Genomic DNA, 15,463 nt, shown 5'->3' with positions numbered 1-15,463 from the left:
ATGCCTTTGCGGAAGACAAGTTATCTAACCTGCCTGTTTTGACAAATATGTCTTAGATAGATAGATAATGTCTTTATTGGTGGCAACGTTAGGTCTCAAGGCCCTCTTTTACACTTAACCACTAAAAGGGAATTGAGCCAACGGCACGTGGTGTTCCCAGGTCACCCATCCAAGTACTGACCACGCCCAATGTTGCTTAACTGCAGTGATCGGACTAGAACCGGTGTATTCAACATAGTGTTGCTGTTGGTCATCTCAAAATTTGCATTACAGAAGTTAGTGTCAGAAAAGGTGTGACACAAGTGTAACTCTTACAGGCTGTGATGTGAGGTATGGATCGATGGTCATACAGTGTTACCTAGCAACCGTGCAGTCTATGTCTTATGGTTGGTGGTCATCTGAAATTAGAAGTCGTTGATGGATGGCCATGACTGAGAGAAATATTTATGATCACATGATTTTCACAAAGGGAGAAGTGGTTTCTTTTGATTTGCATTTGTTAATTCAAACCATCATTCATATTTGATACGACTTCTTGCAACTGCTTCAATATTTATTTCACCATCCGATACAAATGTAAAAAGAGCACGAGGATTACCTTGGCTATGCCAGTGTGAAGTGGCTGCATCACTTGTTGTAGGCAGGCTAATATCTTCTCCTTCATTTTCAGAAGCAAGTTCACTGTTACTTGCACCACTTGTGCTATTGTTGCTATCCAAAGAGTTGTCATCTAGTTCATTATCTGAATAAATGAGATGAAGAATAGTTTCATCATCCAAATGAACATGCTTAGCCATTATGTATGGAAGAAAATAAAATGAAATATTGGCACGCACTGTGGTGCAGCAAGTCTGGAACCTACTGACATCTGTAAAGCGATCATAGAACTACACTCAACAACAATAGGAGACAAGATAACACATCCCGCCCAGCAGATAACAATTTTCGAAGGCTCTAGACATGTTAACTCGTCATTACCCATTTGAATAACAACTATTGGTAGACGAATCAACTCGTCACCACGCCTGGTTAAGAGGTTAAAATATTCTGAGCTCAGTAAATTCTTTGAATCAGGATGCTATCCTACCCCAGTGTATTGCATAGTCCTAGTCACCTGAGCACAAGGAAGGCCATGACTGAGAGTATGTCCGAGATGCCCACTCGTGTTCCATAGCAACTGGTATCTCAACTCTCAGGACCATTTACTAGACTACTCAGCTATTACCCATGATTCACAAACTAGGACGTGACTAGAGTAACCCACACCAAGAAATCCATGTTGAGGAGGGTTGAACACCTGCGGCGTTTTTTCTTTTTTTTCTTTTTCATCAAATTTTTTGGAAACACTCTCACTGACTACTCCCATCACAATTAATAGTTACAGTATTTATTTTCCAGATTTTCTAGAATCATTGATTGTCTTCTGTTCTTATAAATTGAAAACGAACTTTCAACTTCACTCAAAGTAACTGGTGCATATTTCAGATGAGAAATAGTAAATACTTGGAACAATGTTCTCAAGGAGCTGTACACACTTGCCATTAAGTACTTTGTGTACATAGATAAAATTTGAGTATCCAGGGATCTTTATCAAGACATCATTGAATTTTTCTGAAACACTCTCACCGACTATTCCTGGAACAATACTGAAAACATTGGTTACATCTTCTGCTTATAGAGTCATGGAGGGCCAATCCAGAAGTTTCCATCTTTGTATGCTGTTTGGAATCAAACTAAAGTGGCTTGTGATGTACAGTATAATATAGAAGAATCTACCTTTGAGCCTTGAAACGTCGATCTCCTGGTTCCTTTTCTTCTCTCTGAATATGGGACAGTCCTTAAATGTAGGAGCATAAACACTTTGGCAGTTGATGCACACAGATGGTGGTGTCAGTCAACACCAGCATGCTCACACTTTCCACAGAGGGCCCACAGGTCAACAAACCTTGACAACACAATGACTTGTGGCCAAATTTTTGGCAATTGTAGCACCTCTTTGGATCTCAAATATAAGATCTAACAGTTAGACGGTACATAGCGACTTTGATTCTTTCAGGCAGTGTCTGGGTGTCAAAAGTCCAGATACAAGCACCCATATCGAGCAGCTCATCACCAACATGCCTCTTTAACCTCTTCATGTTGGTAACGCCCCGATGTGCAAAGTTTTGGATCATGATATAATCAGATGCCTTTATCAAATTCCTGTGGAATAAACTCCTTTACAGGAGTTCAGGGATTTGTGTTTCTTGATTTTCACAGTCACGTTCCGCAACATCTTTGCCTCAGTCAACCGTCTACTCTGCTCAGCCATTGAAGACTTTAATACGGATCCATCACAAAGATTTTGTATTTCATCAACTTCTCCTCCAACAATCTCCTCCTCTGAATTTATCAGGAAAGATCATTAGTTTAAAAAACTCTCAGATTATTTTACATAATTATTGTGGTACATGTTTTGGCTCCTTGAGCCATCATCAGCCATGAAACCTCTCATTTGACCAAGACATAAAGCAGAATGAAGGAATTCTTAGTCCAGCTATATTGTAAATGTTGTGTTATATTTAATATTAAGTATTGTGACAATTAAAACGCAGGAATGAATTGAGACTGAACAATTAAAATGAATATTGTCAAAGTTAAAGCCTCCGTGGCTCAGATGGCAGCACGCCAGGCTCTCACCGCTGGATACCGTGGTTCAAATCCTGGTCACTCCATGTGAGATTTGTGCTGGACAAAGCAGAGGCAGGACAGGTTTTTCTCCGGATACTCTGGTTTTCCCTGTCATCTTTCATTCCAGCAATACTCTCCACTATCATTTCATTTCATCTGTCAGTCATTAATCATTGTCCCAGAGGGGTGCGACAGGCCTCAGCAGCTGGCACAATTCCTATCCTCGCCGCAAGTTGGGGGCTTCATTCATTCATCCCATCCCTGACCCGGTCATTGCCTGGAAAACTGGTTTTAGGTTTTCATTAATTGTCAAGGTTAATTAGTGCAAAATTCTTTTAAGTGTTCAGTTTCCATTCATTTATGTGTTTTAGTTGTTCATGATACTAAATTTTAACAGGACAAAATAATTTTAATATCTGTATTATATATGGATTAAGAATTCTTCATTCTGCTTTATACCTCAGTCAATTGTGAAGTTTTATGGCTGATGATGGCTCAATAAGCTAAAACATGTACCACAATTATTATGTAAAGTAATTTAAGAGATTGTTATATATGTATTGAATAGATGGACACTTAGACTCTTCTTCTTTTGATCATTATAATCAATACAGAACCTGAAAAATGAATTTCGTCACTTGTAACAAAAAGGTGGCAGCAAGTACTTCTCACATACGCTGACAAAATTAGTGAAATGCCACAACATCCAAGTTATCAATGCATCTTTAGTACCCAATACCACCAGAGGTTCAAAAACCGGCCAAATGCCATGTGGCCAGTTGGAATTCAAACTGATAGCTTGTGTAGCTTGTGTCGTGAGTTAAAGTGGTTATTGGTGGTTGTCTTGAACGGACCCCTAGCGAGGTACCTTCGTGGCTAGTTCTGGACAGATATACAGCTAGATCTACTCTGTGAATCAAAGGTGAACATGAATGCCTCTGGGCCACACGACATGTTTTCATGAATGGTTCTAAAATTGGAGAAAATATGAGATGCTCTTTCGTCTCCAATAATGTTACCCCAAAGATCTCACTTCCTAGTGTGTGTAGCACATGTGCCAACTTAGAAGCTTTGCAGTTTGCACTCAGTGACAAAAGAGACCACTTTCTTGTGTGTACTGACTCGTTATGTTCTCTGCAGTCTATTGACACCTGTTCCTACTACACTCACTGGTACAGCAGATTCATGCCTTTCTATCCAGGTTGTGTAATGCTGGCAACAGAATCACTTTTGCGTGGCTCCCAAGCCACGTTAGGATTGCGGGAAATGAACTTGAGGATGAAGCAAAAAAAGAAGCAGTACTTTTACCATCTAGACTTGTGAACGTACCAGCTAGGGACATTTGTTCTCAGCTACGTCGAACCATCTTGGTGTCCTGGGAATCAGAGTGGCTAGCTATCTGAATTATCAACAAGCTAAGAGCAATTAAGAAGGCAACTACCTTGTGGTGGTTCTCTTTCCAGCTTTCACGGAGAGAGGCCGTAATTTTGTGTAGGCTGGTGAGCTGGTGATTGGTCATGGAAGATTTATGCACTCTTACCTCTTGAATAGGAAAGACCCCTCCCCGGTGTGCTCTTGTGGTGCTGACTTTTCCATGACCCACATCCTCACAGAGTGTACTGATATCTCTGGCTTAAGATGGAACCTCAGTCTGCAGATGACACCCGATATCATACTAGCCGATGATGCGAATACTGCTGATCTCATCATTGACTTTATGTGTGAGAGTGGATTAATCAAGGGTGCATAAATTTTAAATGTTCTGTTATTTAGGGAACTTACATTCCCTTTTGATGTGTTAGTGACTTTCTGGCTTCATTAAATAATTTTTATTTTATTTTTTAATTCACTTTCAAATTCCTCTGTCAAATAAATAGTTTTATTTTATTTTAATTTTTGTCACCATTTAAATCTAAGTTGTTCAGAGAGGATGATTGCCTAGTTGTACTTCCTCTTAAAACAAAAATCACCAGCATCACCACTACACTCATGGACTCGCACGCACACTGACGCTGCACTTTTAGGAGAAAATGTTTCCAACACTGAATTCACTACGTCAAAATGTTCCTTATAGAAGCTCACAGCTTCCATCCATGTTCCCCCTCTAGTAATCAATGGCCATGGGGGTAAAGGCACGTCCAGGAACAGTTTCTTGTAACACTGCATACGATAAGGGAGAATTTTCAGAAAACTTTGTGTGTTGCTGATATTAAGCCATTATCTTCAGGAAATATATCTCTGATACTTTCAGCCACTCAGTCTAGTCCATGTGCCAGACATGTGAAGTGGACCATATCAGGGTAAAACACAGGCAGTGCACCTGCAGCTTGTAGCATCTTAATAGAGTGCAAGCACTTTCTCTTCATTTAATTCCTAACTTCTGAAGTCCATTGTTGATGAATTGAGCATGATTTGTCTGTTCCTGTGGTTTGCAGTAGATTAAATAAAGCTCAGATGAAACCTCTGGATCTAGTTTACCTGTGATGAGATATGCGATGAAACATCCCAAGATATTGGTTGTCTCGTCAATGGCGATCTATTTGTAGGAATCACCAAGTTCAGCTCTAATCATTTCCATTATATCAGTATAGTAGGAGTCCAAATATAAGTTAGTTGAACCTCTCTTCTGTGGACACCATCAGTTCTGTGGAGAAACGTCAGTTATGAGAGATGTCTGTTAAAACAAGGTTGTAAAAATTAATCAAACATTTTAACGGCAAAGGATATCCACCTTAAATATAAGCATACATATTTATTTTGATTATTCTAAATAAGCTCTAACTAAATATCTGCCTGGGAGATATTACAAATGATTTTACAACCCCTTAATTCATTACAGCTTCAGGAAGTAATAATTCAGTTGGGTGAATAAATTTAGCACATATTTCTTTACTGCAATGTTCTCAAAAAGGGAATAACGACCCAGAGTGACACCCATATTCTTTATTCAATTAACCTCAACTTTCAGTTTATTTGTACTTTCTCTTGTAACATTGGCCCTCTCATTCACAGTTTCTTTGCTTGAACACATTTGAACCACTCATATATTGCAATGTTCACTTCTGTGAAAACTGACTCTCACTTTCTTCTCATTCCTCGATTCCTACTTAATTGTTCAGGGAGTGTTTCTTATTGAAAGTCCTTTCACATTACATTTTTTAGTTTCCCGAGATCTAAACACGCTTGTCCCTTCTCCTCATAATTACAGGATGATTGAAATGCTATAGTATTTTTGCCTCAACAATCAGCACATGAAAGTTTCTTCCTTGTCGAGTTCCAACACTCTCCTCTTCATATTCACACAATACACCACACTGCCAACCATCACAAAAACATGTGATTATATCCCTCCACACAGGTTTGGCATCAGAAAGGGCAACCATATGTAAAACAGGGCCAAATCCACATTTGTGACCCCAAAAGGTATGGGAAAAGCAGAAGAAAAAGAAGAAATATCAAGAAAGCAAATACCTTAGCAGACCATTTTGCATCAACATTTTCACCAAACCCCACGATGTGTCCTGAATTTATGGCTCACATAGAGGAATCAATTAGCTTGCCATTTACAACAGTGACCTCCAAATAAACTGTGTTTCACCATCTGAACTATGTGGACTCATGAAATGAATGTGACGAATGAAAGCTCCTGGACAGGAATTCTAAATGTAGTACTAGAAAATTTTACCAGCAAATCATTAGAATGTCTGGTTACTTTGTTTGACTATATGTCACGTACAGGCTTTCCAACTTTATAGAAACACTCAGAAATAGATGCTGTCTTAAAGCCAAGTAAGTCACCTTCCAGTCCCAACAGCTGCTGCCTACTGCCGATACCGAGTAAACTCCTTGAGAAAGTCATACACAAAAAGATTGTGAGATATGTCAACGCTACTTCAGCTTATCAATATGGATCCAGAGCCCAACATTCAATAACTCATCAGCTTCATAGATTAACTGAACATATTATTGCATTTCTTGGTATAACTCAATCATTTGACCATGTCTGGTACAGAGGTCTTCTTTATAAATTTAGGAAGCTAGGTTTTTCCCAATATATAATTGTATAATATTGTGATGTTGTATGCCATTTTTAATGGTGGCCTTAGAAGGAACATTACAGCCTGGCTCCCAACTGCGAGTAACGTCACCAAGTAGGCCCCACCAGCTCACCACCTCTTGTGACCAGTCAGAGATAAGCTATGTGCGTAGGCCAGCCCTCACTACCATCACTACTGCTGTCACTGATGAGGCCTCACTGATGTGGTGAGAGGAAACCAGAGCATAAAGCCTCCACAGAGAAACGAGAATTTCCTTTTCTATCAATAAAAGAGCCAAGTGGCTGAAATGAATTTGTTCCTGTGTTGCTCAAAGGTATGATTTTATCCTCTTCAGAGCTGAAAAACTTCTTTCAACATTTGCAGTAGTAGAAGAGAATGTTAAAATTTATGTAGCCAACTTGTAAACTTCAGTATACTTAGTATGGAGATCATTCATTTTCATGCACTTTCCAGTGGTTTGCACTGATTTGCGAGAAAATTCATCAAGGGAATATAACACTTTCATTTCATTCTTTAACGCCACTAATTATTCAAAATACAAATTATAGGGTTCTTTGAGTCCAAAATATCTGTTGATAGGGAAGTTCATATTGCAATTGACAAAACATTTACAGTCCAGTGATGCCACAAATTTCAGTAGCTTTTGTGATTCTAATCTTCTACTTAGTTTGAGACATAAAAGTCCATTAGCTTTGCTGCACCTTGATTAAATCACTCACATCCAGAGAGAATACACATCCTAATACTTGAAATGATCTACCTATTCCAGTTTTGTATTTCCAACCTGACATTTAATTCTCTTAGGTTTCTTCTCTTCTGATACTCTTTTAGTATTGGAAATGCTATCTTTTGAATCATACTCATTGCACCCATTTTCATGTTCCAATACATGAGATTGCAGGCTTTTAGCACAGTCTGCCACTAAGATCAAGTTGGCGTAGGCCAAACTGCTTACTACAGTTCCACCTAATTGAATTCCTCCCAGACAATTTATACCTTTCAGTACATGATCCATGTAAACTATGAATAACAAAGGTTTACAGCCTTCTCATCATAAAGCAGTAAGAATAGATGAAATTAGATCTGGAATGGTGAAATGGCTTCCTAGAGTACCATAATAAGATTAACATTAAATTTTAGTTCCGGTAAGGTACCTTCTGAGTGGACAAAAGCAGTAATTGCACCTATCTATAAGCAAGGGAACAGGAAGACGTTTAAGGAAGAATGGACTGTTATCAGTGGGATACTCTGTAAGAGGGATACTGAATGGAGGGTGATTGGAGATTTAAATGAGACTATAGAATGGGTATGTGGGGAAATTGGGAGTGAAATTTATATATCCTAGAGCCTCTGTGGCTCAGGCAGCAGCACACCGGCCTCTCACTGCTGGGTTCTGTGGTTCAGATCCCGGTCACTCCGTGTGAGATTTGTGTTGGACAAAGTGGAGACAGAACATGTTTTTCTCCTGGTACTCCGGTTTTCCCTGTAATATTTCTTTCCAGCAACACTCTCCAATATCATTTCATTTCACATGTCATTCATGAATCATTGCCCTATAGGAGTGCGACAGGCTTCAGCAGCCGGTGCAATTTCTATCCCCGCCGCTAGATGGGGCCTTCATTCATTCCATTCCTGACCTGGTCAAATGACTGGAAAACACGCTGTGGATTTATTATATATTATTTATACATCCTTGTGGGTGAGTAGGAGATAGGGATCTACGCTCAGATGGCCTTCACTTGAACTGCAATGGTACATATAAGTTAGGGAGTTTGTTTTGAAGAGTTATAGGGAGGTACATTCAGGGAAACGGGGTAGACCAGGGAGCAGTGATGACAGTATAGGAAGCATGAAGTCAAGTAAGGATGACATAAAATTGTAAGCATTAAACTGTAGAAGTGTTACAAAGAAAGGAATGGAATTAATTAATTTCTGTCCGGCTTCATGGCTAAATGGTTAGCGTGCTGGCCTTTGGCCACAGAGGTCCCGGGTTCGATTCCTGGTAGGGTCGGGAATTTTAACCATCATTGGTTAATTTCGCTGGCACGAGGGCTGGGTATATGTGTCGTCTTCATCATCATTTCATCTTCATCATGATGTGGAGGTCACCTACGGGAGTCAACTCAAAAGACCTGCACCTGGCGAGCCGAACATGTCCTCGGACACTCCCGGCACTAAAAGCCATACGCCATTTCATTTCAATTAATTTCTGAACTTGCCAAATGTTAAGTGGGAAGGGAATGCAAATGACAGAAAGCATGACCAACAAATGGTGAATAAGTTATTATGGGAAGGACAGTTGAATCAGAAAGTGATGGAACCAACTAGAGAGAAAAATATTCTAGACATGGTGCTTATAAAACCAGATTAGCTCTATAGGGAAAGATGGTATAAGTGATCATGCAGCTGTCTTTGTCAGAGTTAAATGTGTTAGAAAGGAATGTTATAAAAGAAGGACTGTTAGACAATACCATATGGCTGATAAGAGAGGAATGGGGAAATTTTTGAAAAGTAATAATGATCAATGGAAAATGGTAAATAAAAATGTAGACAGCCTATGGGATGGGTGGATGGGTTTAAAGCAATGGTTCCATCACTTTCTGATTCAACTGTCCTTCCCATAATAACTTATTCACCATTTGTTTAAAGACAATGGGTTGGGATATAGTACCATATCTGAAGTTCTTGTTTGATTATTGTTTGCATGAAGGAACTTTACCAAATGAATGGAGAGTTGTTATAGTAGCCCCTGTATATAAAGGAAAGGGTGATAGACATATAGCTGAAAATTACAGGCCAGTCAGTTTGACATGCATTGTATGTAAGCTTTGGGAAAGCATTCTTTCTGATTATATAAGACATGTTTGCAAAATTAATAACTGGTTTGATAGAAGGCAGTTTGGGTTTAGGAAAGGTTATTCCACTGAAGCCCAACTTGTAGGATTCCAGCAAGATATAGCAGATATCCTGGATTCAAGAGGTCAATTGGACTGTATCGCAATTGACCTGTCTAAGACATTTGATTGGGTAGATCACGGGAGACTACTGGCAAAAATGAGTGCAATTGGACTTGACAAAAGAGTGACTGAATGGGTGGCTCTGTTTCTAGAAAATAGAACTCATAGAATTAGAGTAGGTGAAGCTTTATCTGTCCCTGTAAAAATTCCTCAAGGCAGTATTATTGGACCTTTATGTTTTCTTATATATATCAATGATATGTGTAAAGAAGTGGAATCAGAGATAAGGCTTTTTGCAGATGATGTTATTCTGTACAGAGTAATAAATAAGTTACAAGATTGTGAGCAACTGCAAAATGACCTCGATAATGTTGTGAGATGGACAGTAGGCAATGGTATGATGAGAAACGGGGATAAAAGTCAGGTTGTGAGTTTCACAAATAGGAAAAGTCCTCTCAGTTTTAATTACTGCATTGATGGGGTGACAGTTCCCTTTGGGGATCATTGTAAATACCTAGGTATTAATATAAGGAAAGATCTTCATTGGGGTAATGACATAAATATGATTGTTAATAAAGGGTACAGATCTCTGCACATGGTTATGAGAGTATTTAGGGGTTGTAGTAAGGATGTAAAGGAGAGAGCATATTTGTCTATGGTGAGACCCCAACTAGAGTATGGTTCCAGTGTATGGGATCCTTACCAGGATTACTTGATTCAGGAACTGGAAAAAATCCAAAGAAAAGCAGCTCGATTTGTTCTGGGCGATTTCCGACAAAAGAGTAGCGTTACAAAAATGTTGCAAAGTTTGAGCTGGGAAGACTTGGGAGAAAGGAGACGAGCTGCTCGACTAAGTGGTATGTTGCAAGTGATGAAAACATTTTTCGTCCGTATTGAAAGTTTCATAAACTGTATATAGGATAATATTTTTTGTTTATTTCCACCTATTCAATACATTACAAGATGTTGGCATTTACTTTAAAACATTATTCAGATGAGACATGTTTCGCCTCCTACTGTGAGGCATCCTCAGTCATTATCAAAAACCTTATTATTTTACCAGGCATCTGGTTAAAGATATTCAAAAATGTGTTTGATGATTATAAGAGAGGTAAGATTTACGTTTGTTATAAACATGTTCATGAAGTAACTAAAAATCTAATATATTGATAAAAACATATGTAGTTCTTTGTTGAATAGGACTTGTTTGATTGTACTATAGTAAAAGAAGGTGGCTTGAAGCCGTAGTCATTAATAGATGTCTAATACATAGTGGAAGGCTTAAAATATCAGTTCTATGAGAATATACATTACATTCAATTGATACTAAAATCTAGTGGATTCATAGGTAGTACATATAAAATGTTCAATGAAATAACTAAAGATCTAATAAAATGATAAACACATATGTAGTTCTTTGTTGATTAGGACGTCGTATGATTGTACGGCTTAAAGCCGTAGTCATTAATAGATGTCTAATAAATAGTGGAAGGCATATGAAATCAGTTCAATGAGAATATATAATACAATCAATTGATACATAAAAACTGGTAGATTCATAAGCAGTACATTTAAAAAATGAAGGCGTCATGTGACTATAAAATATATTGTCATTGAAGAAGAACACAACAGCTCTCCAACCTTCACGTCAAAAAACCAAATCAACGTTGAGAATTTCCACCCATCATCATCTCTGCAACTTTCTTGATGACTTAATACAATTTAGGCCAACTATAAACACTGGTGAACTTCTTGTCAACGCAATCTTGCCGAATAAATCTAAAATAACCTACGAACTGTTGACCAATAAATATCACGGACAAATGCATGCCAACGTCAAGTAACTTTTGTCAAACAATTGGAATGTTTTTCCTTCATATTTTTTATACTAAGCTTTATATTTTGACTTATATCTTTTTACCATATATTAGTAGTTATTGACCTATACTTTAAACTTTGACTACGGCTTTAAGCCATCAACTGTCATTTATAGTCACATGACACCTTCATTTTTTAAATGTACTGCTTATGAATCTACCAGTTTTTATGTATCAATTGATTGTATTATATATTCTCATTGAACTGATTTCATATGCCTTCCACTATTTATTAGACATCTATTAATGACTACGGCTTTAAGCCGTACAATCATACAACGTCCTAATCAACAAAGAACTACATATGTGTTTATCATTTTATTAGATCTTTAGTTATTTCATTGAACATTTTATATGTACTACCTATGAATCCACTAGTTTTTAGTATCAATTGAATGTAATGTATATTCTCATAGAACTGATATTTTATGCCTTCCACTATGTATTAGACATCTATTAATGACTACGGCTTCAAGCCACCTTCTTTTACTATAGTACAATCAAACAAGTCCTATTCAACAAAGAACTACATATGTTTTTATCAATATATTAGATTTTTAGTTACTTCATGAACATGTTTATAACAAACGTAAATCTTACCTCTCTTATAATCATCAAACACATTTTTGAATATCTTTAACCAGATGCCTAGTAAAATAATAAGGTTTTTGATAATGACTGAGGATGCCTCACAGTAGGAGGCGAAACATGTCTCATCTGAATAATGTTTTAAAGTAAATGCCAACATCTTGTAATGTATTGAATAGGTGGAAATAAACAAAAAATATTATCCTATATACAATTTAAGTGGTATGTTCCGAGCTGTCAGTGGAGCGATGGCGTGGGAGGACATCAGTAGACGAATAAGTTTGGATGGTGTCTTTAAAAGTAGGAAAGATCACAATATGAAGATAAAGTTAGAATTCAAGAGGACAGATTGGGGCAAATATTCATTTATAGGAAGGGGAGTTAGGGATTGGAATAAATTACCAAGGGAGATGTTCAATAAATTTCCAATTTCTTTGCAATCATTTAAGAAAAGGCTAGGAAAACAACAGATAGGGAATCTGCCACCTGGGCGACTGCTCTAAATGCAGATCAGGATTGATTGATAGACAGATAGATAGACAGATAGATAGATAGATAGATAGATAGATAGATAGATAGATAGATAGATAGATAGATAGATAGATAGATAGATGAGGAGTGTGAAAACAGATGTGTGCCTTTAAAATGGTAAGGAATAGTAAGGACCCATTATATTATAACAGGGAAATAAAGATATTGAGAGGGAAGTGCAGATTAGAAAGAAATAGAGTTAGGAATGGTTGCGAGAATAAGGAAAGATTGAAGAAGCTCATTAGAAAATAGAATTCAGCAAAAAAATTAGCTACATGAACTGCCACTACTAGAAAGGTTTCCCTGTTGCTTGATCTTGCCTTTACAAGTTATTATGAAATCTTTCCACTTCTTCGTGGATTCAATAGTTACAGTATTTGTTTTGCTCTATTACTTTCATCAACATACAATTCCCTGTTGCATCAGTCCTTCTTTGGAGCCATTTCTGATACACATTCTTTTTATGTTCATGCTGCTCTCCCTTCGTCATTCAACCGAGATGTTCACTTTTTCCCATCTTTACACACAGTCTTTTCAAGGCATTCCCATGCTGTTTCTACTACAGCTTCCCTGTATGCCACCCATTCTCTTTCTCTATCCTAAACCTGCTTACTGTCCATTGTTTGGAACTTTTCACTAATCATGTCTGTGTACTTCTAATTTCCCGGTCTTGGAGATTTTCTACCTTTATTCCTCTGCAGACAAATTTCACTTTCTCTGTCCTAGATCTAAAGATACTCAGTTCACTACAGGTCAAATAGTGGTCTGTATCATAAAAAAATCCCTGGAATACCCGCACATTCCTAACAGAATTCCGAAAATTCGAAATCTGTTATGATATACTGTTGTCTGTTATGGATCTCATGCCCTTACTCCTCCATGCGTAGCGGTGAATAGCCTTGTGCTTGAAAAATGTATTCATAACTGCTAATCGCACACTAGCACGGAAGTCCAGTAAATACTTTCCATTTCTACTAGCTTCCATATCTTCCCCACACTTACCCATCACTTTTTTAATACCCTTCAATTCTATTTCCAGCTCTCATGCTGAAATCCTGACTGTTGTCCCTGACTATGATGTCACCCAGTGCTTCATAAAACTTATCAACTTCCTCCTCATCTGCACCCTCACATGGTGAATAGACTGAGACAATTATCGTCCTAATTCTTCTAACTGCTAAATCTACCAATATCATTCACTCATTTACATGTCTAACAGAAACTATGTTGCGTACAATAGTATTCTTGATGGACACACTCTGTCCTTCCTTTTTTAACACTCATCAAGAGCAGTTTATAATCTCATACCTCTTCCTCATTATCTCTTCTTACCTGAATATCATTAATTTAACACATCTAGATGTATCCTCTTTGCTGACTCAGCCAGTTCTACCTTCTTTCTTCCACAAGCCCCACTATACTGTGACATTGTTAAAAAAAATAGTAATATGGAACTAGATGCAGACAAACTTGCTGTTTTGGTTCACGCAAGTTCTGATATCAATAATTACCAGCTGAAAGATAATTCTAAAAAGGGTGTCATTGATCACCTGTAGGATGAAATGGTCCAGAACATTAATTCTTCAGGTATGTAGAAAATATTATTCTTTAACCCTTAACTTAATGGAACTGTAAAAGGACACATTCACTTGGTCATGCACAGTCCCCACGGAGCTTTAGACGGTGTGTCGAAGTTTGTAGCAGCAGAGCACGTGGAATGAAACTGATAACAGATGCATGATATTGTAGGGTGAGGGGTAGGAAGAGGCACTATGGAGTGGAAAGACTTGGTGCCAAACCGAGTATACACAGCAGAAATAAACAATAAGCCCAGTATAAAAGACCGTAACGTGATCAATTGAGGGTGAATTGCCGTGTGTAACAGTGATGTTGACGTAAAGTCTCATGCGGCTAGATGGAGCTACCTATCGAGTTGGCCATGGCTAGATTGATGACGTATTGCAGCAATCGAGATGCCTATGCTGCGCATGTGTAGAACGAATGTCTCGAGTTCCCATGAGATGAGATATAATTCTAGGTATCTTCTCAGTTTTGTCTGAAACATTCTCTGACAGCCAGAGAATCCTTTACTCTTCTTTGCCGTCTCTCTTCATCCTTGAGTTGGTCTTTGTCAAAAATGACTCGTTTCAAACTGTCTCAAGCGACTAGCCTAAATTAAGAGGAAAAACAAAAGGAAAGGAAATAGAGTCAAATGTAAAAATGTAAAGAATTGTAGTGTTAGATTTATATGCACCTTGCAGTTCTGGGAAATGTTTGCAGCAACATGACAAAAATGTGTGTATGGAATCATAATTAAATGCTATATTTTACTTCTCATATGAAATTCCTAAATATTAACAAATCAAGATATTAGGCATAAACAAGGCGAATGACAGTAATTATGAGGAAACTTATGCTACAGGATGCATTATTGCAGGCATCGTCAATCGAGAGTGAAAGGCCTTCGGAGCCAGTTTGCTCCCTGCTCTTGAAGAACGAGAGCAACTTAGCGAGCAAGTATGGGAAGTGCATGACGTAGTACGTACTGCAGGCCAGTGCCACAAAGTATAGCACATCTTTCTGGACAGGTTAGATTGTGACACGATACACATGAACTCATGTGAGGTGACACTAATGTGTTTCTGTCTTTATCCTCACACCACACGATGTTCAGATTTAGTCCATTAATGTTGCATTTGCTATGGAAGAGAGTTCAGCATAGCGCAAGCCAACAAGGCCCATACCTTCCTGGGAAGAAGAGTGTTTAATAGTTCAAGAAATT

The 15,463-nt window shown here is 38.0% G+C and overlaps 1 protein-coding gene and 1 pseudogene across 1 annotated transcript in view; both read right to left on the bottom strand.

Moving 5' to 3' along the window:
• LOC136856960 (DNA ligase 1) overlaps positions 1 to 15,463 on the bottom strand; it is a 434,127-nt gene that overhangs the window by 67,716 nt on the left and 350,948 nt on the right. The gene's annotated exons all lie outside the window — the stretch shown is intronic.
• On the bottom strand, positions 136 to 251 carry LOC136859473 (5S ribosomal RNA; annotated as a pseudogene).

Source organism: Anabrus simplex, chromosome 1 (genome assembly GCF_040414725.1).
Source record: "Anabrus simplex isolate iqAnaSimp1 chromosome 1, ASM4041472v1, whole genome shotgun sequence".
Classification (NCBI taxonomy): domain Eukaryota; kingdom Metazoa; phylum Arthropoda; class Insecta; order Orthoptera; family Tettigoniidae; genus Anabrus; species Anabrus simplex.
This window is presented reverse-complemented; position numbering and strand designations above follow the sequence as displayed.